Here is a 12,749-nt window from a genome sequence, read left to right on the forward strand (position 1 = left end):
TAGGTTTATTTTAACAGTGAGAGACAGAATACCAACAAAAAAATACAGAAAAATGCTTGTTAAAAATGTTGTAACTTTATTTGCATTTTAATGAGTGAAATAAATAGGTCAGATTTTCTTGTAGTTGGCCACCAGGTTTGCACAAATCTCAGGAGGGATTTTGTCCCACTCCTCTTTGCAGATCTTCTCCAAGTCATAAAGATTTCGAGGCTGACGTTTGGCAACTCAAACCTTCAGTAAATGAGTAAACATTTCTGAAAACGTTTTCCTTTTGTCTTTATAGGGTACTGCGTGAAGATGGATGACAAAAAAGTTTAATGTAATCAATTATTAATTCAGTCTATAACATAACAAAATGTGAAAAATGTCAGGGGTCTGAAAACTTTCCGAAGGGACTGTACATAAACTCACTCTCACCATTATGTCCGGATATGTCTAGCCTGCCACAGACTAATGCTTTATTCCTCACACTGAAGCCTCTGTTTGGTATTACCCTCTTCCAGTTATATGTCATAATACTTTCTGCAAAGCTCTTTGTTGTGAATTGTCTTCTCCACTGAGTGCTTAAGTCTCTGCAAATCTCTTGCGCTTTGTACCTTTGTCTATGCCCTTGCAGCCGTAATGTAGCCTGCATTTAAGAGCTTACTATTGTGTACGGTCCTTTGTTCCGCGACAATATTAGCAAGCCAGAGGTTAGTATTGTTACATGTCTTTTATTTGTTGTATTTTTATCAAATACAGATAATAATCCTTTTACAGTGGGTGCTGTGTCGTAAATGGAGTAGCGTGCGCAAAAACAAGTTCTGTCGTGCTCCGAAATCTTTATATATTGAATGGTGGATTCTCTGTTCTTGGAATACATCTGCAACAAATTCGACATGGTTGATGAGTGCTGTTGTTGTGTTTGAAGCTTCAGTTTTACAATAAGGCAGTGATCAGTGCTTATCTGAATGTTCAGAAGATGGCTTTTGATAAATCTCCTTCAGGGAATATTTCTTAAGTTACAGCAAGCTGACACAACACGCGCCCAGTGGACCAACTGGAGATGGGTCTGAGTACTAACACTCCTAACATGTGTGATTGATTGTAGGATAGCTTTCGGGAGTGCTGATTTCACATGCAGTCCAAATCTGACCAAGACCTCTCCCTCTACTCAAATATACCGATTAGCCATAACATTATGACCACCTACCTAATATTGTGTAGGTCCCCATTTTGCCACCAAAAGAGCCCTGGCTCATTGAGGCATGGACTCCACTAGACGTCTGAAGGTGTGCTGTGGTATCTGGCACCAAGACGTTAGCAGCAGATCCTTTAAGTCCTGTAAGTTGCAAGGTGGGGACTCCATGGATCAAACCTGTTTGTCCAGCACATCCCACAGATGCTTGATAGGATTGAGATCTGGGGAATTCGTAGGCCAAGTCAACACCTTGAACTCATTGTTGTTTTCCTCAAACCATTCCTGAACCCTTTTTGCTTTGTAGCAGGGTGCATTATCTTGCTGAAAGAGATGCCATCAGGAAATACTGTTGCCATGAAAGGGTGCACATGGTCTGCAACAATGCTTAAGAAGGTGGTACGTGTCAAAATAACATCCACATGAATGGCAGGATCCAAGGTTTCCCAGCAGAACATTGCCAAAAGCATCACATTGCCTTCGTCAGGCTTGCCTCCTTCCCACAGTGCATCCTGGTGCCATGTGTTTTCCAGGTAAGCAATGCAAATGATGTAAAACGTGATTCATCAGACCAGGCCACCTTCTTCCATTGCTCCGTGGTCCAGTTGTGATGCTCACGTGCCCATTTTAGGTGCTTTCGGCAGTGGTACAGGGGTCAGCATGGGCACCCTGACTGGTCTGTGGCTACACAACCCCATACAAAACAAACAGTGATGCACTGTGTGTTCTGACACCTTTCTATCAGTACCAGCATGAACCTTTTCAGCAATTTGAGCTGCAGTAGCTCGTCTGTTGAATTGGACCACACAGGCCAGCCTTCCCTCCCCATGTGCATCAATGAGCCTTGGCCGCCCATGACCCTGTCGCTGGTTCACCGCTTTTCCTTCCTTGGACCACCTTTGACAGGTACTGACCACTGCAGACCGGGAACACCCCACAAGGGCTGCAGTTTTGGAGATGCTCTGACCCAGTCATCTAGCCATCACAATTTGGTCCTTGTCAAAGTCGCTCAGGTCCTTACGCTTGCCCATTTGTCATGCTTCTTCATGATAATGAGATTATCAGTGTTTTTCACTTCACCTGTCAGTGGTCATAATGTTATGGCTGATCGGTGTATATCCCTCGTAACTGACCAAGGTCTGTGTCTCTCCCCTAACTGACCAAGGTCTGTGTCTCTCCCCTTCCTGACCAGGTGTCTCCTTAAGACACCTGATGTTTTCTATCACTGTCACCCTTTTAAGAGACAATGAACATAAATAAAAAACATGCATATTGCATTCATAGAATTGTGGCATAGGAGTGCAGGTAACACGGCGACACATTAATGTGACATAGGAGCAATGACTTTCCATTGTAAGAACATTTCGTAAACTGAATTCAATATGTTGCATGTAATTATGAAATGCCAACAGCATTCCCACAGGGATGTGAAGATGGGTCTCATAAAGAAGAACTTTTTATTAGAACATAACATACTAACCATTTGAGGTGATTGAACTTGTCTTCTCCATGACCCAACCACAAAGACAGTTGGGAGGGATGAAACAAGCACTGGATCAAGCACGTTTCCGCTATGTGAGTCTACTTCTGAGTGTAGCCTGCTGCAAGTGAGAGGGAAATGAGATAGGACTCAACATCAGCCTCCCAGTATGGACAGGAAAGGGATAGCCACATCTCCGAGAGGCACTTTGATTTCCACTTTCCTGTGTCAACACGTACAGTACAGGGGGGTGCTCTTGGGATCAAACGTGGTCTGTTCACTGGGGCTTGTTCCAGTCTGCTGTTGATCTCTGTTGTTGGGCTGGTTTGAAGGGGACACAGAGGGGGAGGGGGTCTGTTCCAGGGCACCGGGAGGCTTCCTGAGATCTGAGGTGGAACTGAAACTGACCGAGACTGAGAGGCACTGAGTTGTACTTTTACTTTGGCTCCTCCTCTCCTGTTTGTAAACTCTGTTATAACATGGCACCCTGTAAGGAACCCTCAGTGGGGACTAATTAACGGGTTTTATGGTCTGGTGTCATCAACATGGGGTGACCTCCCTGCATTATCTTCCTCCTCATATCAGGACATGGTTATTTTCCCAGACGCAATTATGTACACCGCTTGATTTGTGTCTGTTTCTTTGGGTTTTAACAGGATCCACATTGGCCGTGGCAGTGGAGGCAGCTACCTTTCCTGGTGTGTGTGTCTGTGGGTGAGGTAGAACCTAATTAGTTTAGTCGAACAACTGAGCATGGGTTTCGCCTTGTCTCTGGGAAACAAGGCAGTTTCAATTAATTTCCTTGGCTGCATGGCCTGAAATGTGATTACATTCATATTGAAGAAATGGAACACTCATCACATCAGATAACAAATGTCATGGTAGATCATCCGTCTTTATCTCAGCCCCTTCCCTTTGGTCACGACCAGATAAATTGGCCAGTTTACGTTCAGAGGACAGAGACCAAAGACCTGCGCTGATCTATTGACGCAGGTGGCGCTGAGTCATATGCTCATGTGTGAGCACACACACTGAAAATTATTCTCAATCAATGCCATTCTCACTCCTCGCGCTCGCATTAACACACACACACACACACACAAAAGTACATTCTCTGAATTTGAAACACATTCATGGAAACACCAGTGGTTTGGGAGGCAGTTAGATAGGAGGGAGTCCATCCCAAGAGCAGCCACAGGGCAGCATGAGAGGAGCTTGTGATAGAGTGAGTGCCTACCACAGACCCACAGGCAGAAACGTTTCCGGATGCCAACTCGCGCACACATGCACACACACACATCCATCCATTCATGCATCCCACTCAAACTACTAAAAACCTTCTGAACTACCACACGTATACGTTGAGTACAAACACGCTCTCACAAAAATCTCACAATGCTGCCTTCACAGAAAAAGGTTAGGAGTAGTCAGGAGGCAGGGGTAAAAGTCAGGGAGGAGTCATGTGGTCTGTGGGGCAGGAAAAGGGGAATAAAATTAACTTTCCTTTTGTAGTATCACAATGCTGGTCTGGGTACCAGTCTCTTTTGCTGACATTCGTTCCTTGTACTCTGAAGAACATTGAATGGAATGTGAGTGAAAGAAAATGGTGCCTAGGCCAATACAATATGCCTACCCTTGAGAACCTTTCACCATCAAAGGACACTGTAAATGTTGACGCATTTTTCTCCTGTTGTCATATAAACATTTCACAATGTTCTGAAATCTGATACTGCTAAAATATAATTTCCACAGATGGATTACCAACTTGGGCCAAGAAGAACCTTGACAGACATACCAAAATATCAATGAAAGTCTTATCAAAATATCATTAGTAAAAAATAAATAAAAAAAATAAATTAAGAAAAGATTTTTTGCAACATTACTGTTAATTTGCTGTTCATTTAGTTTTTCCCTAATGTAATTATATATTGTATTACACTATAGATGGATACATTTTTTGGGGCTGTCATCAGAATGAGCCCAAAGAACTAGAATGTTTCACATGCCATATCAATGCCGAAACACTGAACAATTATTAACATTTATTACACTGATTAAGAACGTCAGAAATTCTTTTAACAATTGTATAAACCCCCTTTGGAACATAATAAAACAATTTGTCTCAAGTCCAAAGAACCCAAGTAGGTTAAATTCTCCTTCTCCACTATAAATCCTTGTAGATATAAGGAATGCATTTTCTAAATTTTCCCTGTCTCCTGACTTTTCAAACTTAGGAGGAATTAGGTCCTGGCCCACACCGGGGGAGTACCTGGCTTGAAAGACCCATTGCAGTCCCTGTCCAAAGTCCTCCTGGTTGTGTTGCAGATCAAGACGATACCTGACGATTTCAGCTGCCACTGTGCTGACACCTCCCCCTCCCCTGTGTTGTCCCTGATCTTGTCCATCTGGTCATGCTTCTGACCTGGACTAAGTTTAAATAGACTCTGGACACATGCATTTCTTAACTATTACAATTTGTACTCTTGATATGTTCACCCGGCACAGCCAGAAGAGGACTGGTTACCCCTCTGAGTCTGAGTCCTCTCTAAGTTTCTTCCTAAATTTCAGCCTTCTTATAGAGTTTTTCCTAGCAACTGAAATAAAACACTACTGTTGTTTGCTCCTTGGGGTTTAAGGCCGGGTGTTTTGTGAAAGCACTTTGTGACAACTGCTGATAAATACATTTGATTGATTGATTGGTAGCTTGAAGGTGTGTGTGAAAGAGTTGCACCGACAATGCCAGAACTAAAATAACAGGTGGTTTCTCCTGCCATTTAATTAGCTGTGCTGCCACACTGTGCTACTCCAGTGAACTGCATGGACAGGACGTGAGTCCTCCAAAAAGGAACGATGGAAAACTGGAACTTCCAAAGCTAGTACTCATGACATGACAGCTCACCTTGATTAATTTAGTAAATCGGGTAGTGCTGTAACATGCATACTAACATCACGTTAGCATGTAGGCATTATGGGTAAGGTGTTGGGCCACAAGCCGCCAGAACAGCTTTAGTCCACCGTGGCAGAGATTCCATAAGTCTCTGGAACTCTACTGGGGGTATGAAACACCACTTATTCCCTTACTTGGTGTTTTGATGATGGTGGTGGTGGTCAAACACTTGGATCCTGTTTTCTTGGTCAACAGGGGCTGCAAAGCATGATAGGATGTAAATTGCTTAATTGTATCATTTAGTACACCTGTTTGGAAGCATCTGCATTCGTTATGTTCTTCCGCTGATAAATTCAGATTTTTCCTTTAATTTGTCAACCGTCTGTATCTTCTGCATTCTGACTGCCGCAGAGGAAATTCCAAGTGGATTCTGATCGTTTTAATTTCCTCTGGCCCCCTGGGAGATGGCTTTTTATCCACCACACTGACAGTGGACATAGTGTTTTTGTGTGTACTGTTCCTACATACCTTAGTGTTACTTTTCCTACCTGCAGGGCTTGTGTTTCTCAGTCTGAAACAGGAGGGGGATACTGTAGATACATCATGACATTGGTTGAGCGGCTTTGGTCATAACCTGGATCCAATTGTTATGACCTTAATGTGATGTTTGGTGGTTCTACGGCTGTGAATGTATGTCTACGGATGTGAATGTGGTTCTATGGCTGTAAATGGGGTTCTACGGCTGTGAATGGGGTTCTATGGCTTTGAATGTGGTTCTACAGCTTCAAATGTGGTACTTTGGCTGTTAACTGGGTTCTGCGGCTTCAAATTTACATTATATGGCTATGAATGTGGTTCTACGGCTTTGAATGTGGTTCTACGGCTGCAAATGTGGTTCTATGGCTGTGAATGGTGTTCTACAGCTTCAAATGTGGTTCTACGGCTGCGAACCTTTCCAGTATCATACAGGCTGATTCTATTCAGATGGCTAGGCACTCATGCTTAGGATCAGGATTTTCTCTTGACCATGTGACCTCATCATGACTTTTCTTCTGAACCGCCTGTCCCGGCTTAGGCAACAATGTGACATGTTAGTAGAGGTTATTAAGAACAGAACTCCTTGGGATGGTAATTCAAAAGATATCAATATCAATGCATAGGATTTAATTGACAGAACAGGAAAATCCATTTAAGTGACTCATTCCATGCTATTCATTCCTTAAAAAACATTTTAAATGGCTAAGATAATTTGTAACCTTGCAAAATAATAAATATTAGAATGCAAGGTATTTGTAAAAACTTTTTGGAAAGTTTTGACATACAGTATATACAATTACTTTAAATATACAGCTCTGGAAAAAATTAAGAAACCACTCCTAATTTTTCTTAAATCAGCATTTCTACATGTATGGCAGCCATTCCATTCCAGTGTCTGTTATATTCCAACACAGGCACATCTCATTCTACTTAATGAGGTACTGATTAGGTGATTACCTGAATCAAATCTAATTGAATGAGGAAAAGTATAAAAATAACTGCTGTGGTCATCTCTATCCTCTTGCAATTGGACCAGATGGATGGCAAAAACTGTGCAAGTAGTACCTCAAAGGTCATTTGAATAAAAAAATAACACAAACGAGTTGAAAAGTATCCCTTACTGGCGAAGGGATACAGTGAGCATCAGGTTGCTTCCATCCTGAAAATGTCAAAGACGGCGGTTAATAAGAGCAAGCTCAAGCTCAGACATTGGGGACAACAAAGCTACAGACTGGCAGAGGGCGAAAACGACTCTCCACTGACTGAGATGACCGTCAACTAATTCGATTGTCACTCAACAACCGTAGGATGACATCAACTGACCTACAAAAAGAATGGCAAACAGCAGCTGGGGTTGAAGTGCACAGTGAGGATAGATTGAAACAGGCTCCTGGGGCAGGGCTGAAGTTGTGCAAAGCTAGAAAAAAGCCCTTCATCAATGAGAAGCAAAGAAGAGGCAGGCTGAAGTTTGCAAAAGACCATAAGGATTGGACCGTAGAGGAATGGAGCACGGTCATCTTCTCTGAAATGTCTAATTTTCAAACAAAGCCGAGCTACTAGAATTTCTGTGCCAGGAGTGGCATAAAGTCACCCAACAGCAATGTGACAGACTTGTGGAGAGCATGCCAAGACGCATGAAAGCTGTGATAAAAAATCTGGGTTATGCCACCAAATACATTAGTATTTTGTTGTTGAAAAATTTATATTAATTTGTTTTCTTTGCATTATTTGAGCTCTGAAAACATGTTTTTTGGGTTATTTTGACCAGCTGTTTTCTACAATATTTGTATTTGGAATTTGGGAGTAATGTTGTCAGTAGTTTATAGAATAATAATAAAATAAAAAAAGGTTCCATTTTACTCAAACACATACCTATGAATAGTAAAACCAGAGTAACTAAATTTTGCGGTGGTCTCTTAATCTTTTCCAGAGCTGTGCTGGTCATAAAATTAGAATATCATCAAAAAGTTGATTTATTTCAGTAATTCCATTAAAAAAGTGAAACTTGTATAATGTATACATTCATTACACACAGACTGATATATTTCAAGTGTTTATTTCTTTAAATTTTGATGATTATAACTGACAACTAATGAAAAACCCAAATTCAGTATCTCAGAAAATTTCAATATTGTGAAAAGGTTCAATTTTGAAGACACCTGGTGCCACACTCTAATCAGCTAATTAACTCAAAACACCTACAAATGCCTTTAAATGGTCTCTCAGTCTAGTTCTGTAGGCAACACAATCATGGGGAAGACTGCAGACTTGACAGCTGTCCAAAAGACAACCATTGACACCTTGCACAAGGAGGGCAAGACACAAAAGGTCATAGCTAAAGAGGCTGGCTGTTCACAGAGCTGTGTCCAAGCACATTAATAGAGAGGTGAAGGGAAGGAAAAGATGTGGTAGAAAAAAGTGTACAAGCAATAGGGATAACCGCACCCTGGAGAGGATTGTGAAACAAAACCCATTCAAAAATGTGGGGGAGATTCATAAAGAGTGGACTGCAGCTGGACTCAGTGCTTCAAGAACCACCACGCACAGACGTATGCAAGACATGGGTTTCAGCTGTCGCATTCCTTGTGTCAAGCCACTCTTGAACAAGACACAGCGTCAGAAGCGTCTCGTCTGGGCTAAAGACAAAAAGGACTGGACTGCTGCTGAGTTATGTTCTCTGATGAAAGTACATTTTGCATTTCCTTTGGAAATTAAGGTCCCAGAGTCTGGAGGAAATCCAGTGTAAAGTTTTCACAGTCAGTGATGGTTTGGGGTGCCATGTCATCTGCTGGTGTTGGTCCACTGTGTTTTCCGAGGTCCAAGGTCAACGCAGCCATCTACCAGGAAGTTTTAGAGCACTTCATGCTTCCTTCTGCTGACAAACTTTATAGAGATGCAGATTTCATTTCCAACAGGACTTGGCACCTGCACACAGTGCCAAAGCTACCAGTACCAGTAACTTTGGTGGGGTGATTGATACTTTAAAGTCACTGAGTATTTTATTGATTTAACATTTACTTAGAACTTAATGTAGAGTCATAGAATTTCATATCAACATTAACGTTCTGGTTGAACATTTTGACCAAAGTATTTCTATATTTTCTATAACATGATATATTATAACGAGACAAATGTATAACATTTTATTTTTTCCCCATTTAAACTTTCTAGCCAGTCTGCACCTCAGTTTGCATTGACTCTTGCTGTCCTATCCTTCCCATTCTAAACCACCCTGAACTAACAACACTATTCTGGCCTTGTTCATTAAGGGAAAAGGATGAGGCGACAAGTCATGTTTTGTTTAGAGGCAGGATTCTGCACAGTTCCCCTTTAAACAAATTGCTATTTAAATAATAACTGGTAGCCTGCAATGGCAGAGAAGGGCAAGTGTCAAAAGGAAAGCAATGAAGCAATTCACCATTCATGGACCTTCCCCATTACATGGGTGGTGTGAAAACTATACATCAAGTCTGGCGGGGACACAGTCTATACCTTTCACAGGCTTCCCACAGTAAACTGACGCAGTTCTCAACAATTTGCAGCAATGTTACATTCCTCACTCCCATCATGAATATGGAGTACAGGAGTGATTGACGATCTGTATGGCATACTCTCCTGGGCTTACTGTTTAAAATTGCATGTCCTGCCCACTCATTTCAATCAGAGCTTCAGGATCTGAAACTGGTTATCGTGATACACGACAATATTAGTATCACTGTTAGGATCACTTCCCCTTGTGAGTCTACATGAAAAGCATTGCTGCTAGTACACTTAGAAAATATTCAACCACCAACTAGAAACACTATTATAGATTAAGTTTTCAACTGCCTATACACACTTGAGCCAAACCTGCTAATTTATTCATTCATCCAGTCCAACAGGCGGCGATATTTTACTATTTTAGTCTTAGGCACTTGCAGGGGAGACTGGTCATCAGGGGCAAGTGGGGCACAGCCCCACCTGTTGTCAACTGAAAGGACTGCAACTAAATTGTTATTTTTATTTCTGGAAGATTACTTCCTATAATTTATCATCTATGAATATAGTATCTTCCTAAATTGCATATCATTTGTGTTAGGATTTTATTTAATGTTCATTGGTCCCTGCCTTGCTGATTCAGACTACGTTCTGCTGATTCGAGTGTGCAGTAGTAGGCCATAGGCTAAGCGTGAATGTGGGACTAGCCCCTCTCTCACAATGCAATGTACATTGTACATGTGAAAATATGAATACGCATGTTCAGAATGTTTGTGCGATAAATGTAGATCACACTAATTTGATGCCAAGTGGGGCTGACAGCCGGTAGCCTTCTGCCTTCGTGAGTGAAAGCATATTTTATCATCCTGCCTTTGTGGTGCTGGTCCGTGCATTGGTTATATTTCTGTGCTGGATTGATTGATGAGCTCATTGCTGTTCGCTTATGGACTTGTAGGCACATTTGTTCTGAGCTTGGTTCCATTCCCAATTTAGGTTTGTAAATGTGACAGTGGTAATTTTACACATGTGTAAGAGAGAAGGAGAGCAATTACACAAGTTCTCTCTCTCTCTCCAGTATGTGTACTACACCACCTGGTAGAAGCAAGCCGCTCTGTCATTAAAAGGGTTTTGTGGAGCCACGCTGTGCAAGAGGGAGTTTTGTAGCATTACTGGAATGTATCCTAAATTTGGAAATAGTTTGTGCCAATTTCACCAATTTCTTACATATAAAAACGCCACTGGGCACTTGTGACCCATATACAGCACCCGCTGCGTTATTTACATCGTTAAAAACAGCAACGACACTGCCAGAGGTAAACTTCTGGGATGTGTAATTTCCGAGTTCCAAGTCGGAAGTTTTAACCGAAAAACGCCCTCTCAATTCGGATTTCCACCTCGGAAAGTCCGAAGGACCCCAATAGCGACGAGTTCATAAATAGTTGGAGTTATCAACAGTAATAATGGCCATTTACCTCGGAAGGTGGAACTGGGAATGACCTCACACCAGAGTTGATAGTCCAAAGTCGGTGTCCAAAGTCGGAAAACAAGATGGACGCCCCCGTTAAATCCTTTGTTGTTCTCGCCCTTTCAAAATATATACACTGTTTCTCGTTGTATTTTATTGTGTAAAAAGATGTTTTGACCGCTTTTTAATCGGCCATTCCGTAACCAGTAGCCTAACCTGTAACCTGGAAGGGCGAGTGCTCTTCGGAATATTGTAACGTTAACGATATACGTAATTTTCCTATATAATTTATAATACTAGTCTGCTAAATGTATATATACACCTTGTGGAGAATCCATCCCCTTACGCACACTGCTACCAAAAGTATAGCGTACAAGAGTAATTCGTCATTGTCAACGCGAAGTTTGGTGGTTTAACCTAAAATACCGTTGCATTGGTTCTGTGTGGTCAGTGTAGCGTAGTGTAGGCAATGTAACACAATATTGTGACAAATGTACCGGTAATAATATCAACGTGTTCCCAATGTCAGGTAAACCATTTATACTGTTTAAATGACCCACCATTGACAGCAAGTCTTGCTGTGGAGAATGTTGGATTGGTGCGATTAACTTTATTTACTTAGCTAACGCTATATGTTTAACGAGAGGTTTAGCTAGCTTCGCTTGTGAGCTAGGCCATTGGAGTTGGTTGCATCGGTGCAGACGAAAACAGATCATGCCATCCTTAACAATTACAATGATTACATGTAGATATGATTGCAAATACAACATATATGCGGTAACCGCATCCAATAGAACTGCAACTACCTGGCATTTTGAAGCATAACAAGTGAAAGTTGTCGATGGAGGTTAATGGAAGGAGAGTTTGTTTTGCCCGCCAAGTGGGTGTTCCCATAGACATAATAAAGAGTAGACGCCGCATTGGCTGCTGGGGCGCGAGAAATACGGCCGCCATGTTTGACCGGTCATACTCCTATTTGCGTAGCAGCAGAAGCAACGATGCCAGAGTACTATGGAGCATACTCCTGCTCATATCGGCGGACCATCGAAAGCAGGGCTCGGGGGATTACTTTTCACAAGTAAGATTTAACATTACCGTATTATTGGTTGTATTTTTTGACTAGAATATTACCAGAGAGTTGAGAAGGAGCAAGGATCTTTGATATTACTGTACTGAAATCGTATCCAGCTAGCTAGGCTATGTTTACTGCACCAGCAGGTGTTCACCCAGCGAACTGAGACTTGATAAGTCATATTCTATAACACTGACTCAAGAATGCTATTGTAGAAATAAAGCAAATATTGCTGGTATAACATTGGCCAGCTAATTATATATTTATATAAATAAAAGATGGTATTATCATTGTTGTGCAGTACTAGCTTAGCTAGTAACTTAGTATTTTGGTGGTAGCTTCACTATTTTCAGAATCAAGTAACTTTTTTCAGTAGTAGTAACTCCTTTATTTACCAAGTAGCTTGGCCACACAAGCTACTTTTCTTGTCATGTGAAATTAGCACAACTTAAAGTAGCTTCCTATGTAATGAACTAGCCTACTGCTGTGTTTGTGTAACTTTTTTTTTATATATATATATTTTTTTTGTGTTACTTAGCTTGCTACATTTGACTGGGTGGTAGCTTTTGTGTAGTGAAGCTTTATTCATGACAGAGTAACTAATAGCTTAGCTCACTGCAATTTCCAAGTAACTTGCCCAACACTATGTATTAT

The sequence above is a fragment of the Esox lucius genome, chromosome 19 (genome assembly GCF_011004845.1).
Source record: "Esox lucius isolate fEsoLuc1 chromosome 19, fEsoLuc1.pri, whole genome shotgun sequence".
NCBI lineage: Eukaryota > Metazoa > Chordata > Actinopteri > Esociformes > Esocidae > Esox > Esox lucius.